The sequence below is a fragment of the Panthera onca genome, chromosome B4 (assembly GCF_046562875.1).
Source record: "Panthera onca isolate mPanOnc1 chromosome B4, mPanOnc1 haplotype 2, whole genome shotgun sequence".
NCBI lineage: Eukaryota > Metazoa > Chordata > Mammalia > Carnivora > Felidae > Panthera > Panthera onca.
In genome coordinates, this window is record NC_138345.1 from 102,750,065 (window position 1) to 102,751,992 (window position 1,928).

The 1,928-nt window shown below is 38.3% G+C and overlaps 1 pseudogene; it reads right to left on the minus strand.

Moving 5' to 3' along the window:
* Positions 1–222: 222 nt before the first annotated feature.
* LOC132695296 (small nuclear ribonucleoprotein G pseudogene) lies at positions 223–530 on the minus strand (annotated as a pseudogene).
* Positions 531–1,928: the final 1,398 nt, after the last annotated feature.

The window sequence follows — 1,928 nt, forward strand, 5'->3', positions numbered from 1 at the left end:
CAGGCATGCTGAAGGAATTAGCGAATGGCCTACTGTGGCTCCAGAACAACACATATTGGGAAAGGGGTGCTGGGGTAAAGTGACGAGAAACCTAAGTTGGGACGAAGTGATGGGAGAACTTTATAGGTCAGGCAGAGGATTTTGGACCTGATCTTAGCAGAGTTTTAAGTGTTTCAATTTCAATAAAAAATTTAATATGACAAATGTTCACAACCTGAATTTTTATGTCCCTGTGAAACAGGCCCTTTGTAAAATAGACATGTGGAAATGATTGATTTCTCTGCTGAACACAGCCGTTATTTCTACTCGTTCCAATGTTTCTCATGTGATAATACTGCTTCCTTGTATTACCACCTTTCCAGTGCTGTTCAGTTGCTTCAAGTTGTGATCACTACACATTCATCTATCACAAGACCCATAAAGAAATCAAATCCCCTCGGTATTCCTTGGATATGTCTGCTACTGTTCAACTTTAACGATAACTTCTTATTCTTAAATTTTTTCAACTCAGAAGGGTGGGTTTTGCTCATGGTGTCTGTTTAGTGGGCCTAGAGCGGCCTTGAAATGGAAATCATGGTCTCCTTCACACGTCTGCAGCAACATCAGAGTTTTTTAGAGGAAAGTGGCTTGGATTCTTCCAACAATCTTCCTTCCAGGCTAATCTACCTGGGACACTCAGCCCTGGGTCTTGTTAGAGGAAACTGTTGCCCTCTGGGTCATTGCCACCTCTCACTCACGCTCTTCAACCTTAGCTAAATCATTCATCACATGCCCCCCCCTTTTTTTTTTAATTTTATTAAAAAAATTTTTTTTTTACATTTTATTTATTTTTGAGAAACAGAGTGAGACAAGCGTGAGCGGAGGAGGGGCAGAGAGAGAAGGAGACAGAATCTGAAGCAGGCTCCAGGCTCTGAGCAAGCAGTCAGCACAGAGCCTGATATGGGGCTTGAACCCACAAACTGTGAGATCATGACCTGAGCCGAAGTTGGACGCTCAACCGACTGAGCCACCCAGGCGCCCCTCACATGCCCCTTTTAGATTCCACGTCAGAGATTGCATTTGAATCTGTAGACCACTTTGGGTAGTACTGACATTTAACAATATTAATCCCTGCAGTCAATGAATACAGGATGTCTTCCTATGTGTTGTGTCTGTTTAATTCCTTTCAACAATGTTTTGTAGTTTTCAGTATAAAAATCTTTCACCACTTTAGTTAATTTACTCCTAAGTATTTCATTCTTTTTGGTTCTGTTATAAATGGAACTATTTTCCTAATTTCCTTTTCAGATAGTTCACTGGCCGTGTATAGAAACACAAGATTTTTGTATGTTGATTTTGTATCCTGCAACTTTACCAAATTTATTTATTAGTTCTAACAGGTTTTTTTTTTCCTCTTTTTAATAGGGTCTTCAGGGTTTTCTATTTATAACATCATGTTGCCTGCAGACAGGAGCCATTTTACTTCTTTCTTTCCAAATTGGGTGCCTTTGATTTCTGGTTCTTGCTTAACTTCCCTGGCTAGGATTTTCAGTTCGATGTTAAGTAGAAGTGGTGAGACTGGGGGTGTTCCTTGCCTTGTTCATGATCTTAAGAGAAAAGCTTTCAGTTTTCACTACTGAGTATGATGTTAGCTGTGAGCTTGTCATATATGGCCTTTATTATGTTGAGGTACATTCCTTCTACACCTACTTTGTTGGGAGTTTTTATTATAAAGCATTGTTGGATTTTTTCAAATGCTTTTTCTGCATTTTTTGAGATGATCATATGCTTTTTTATTCTTTATTCAATTAATGACTTTTTAATTCATTAATTAATTCATTAATTGACTTTTGTATATTGAACATGCTTGTTTTCCAGGGATAAATCCCACTTGGTCATGCTGTATAATCATTTTAATTGCTGCTGGATTAGATTTACTAGTATTTTAT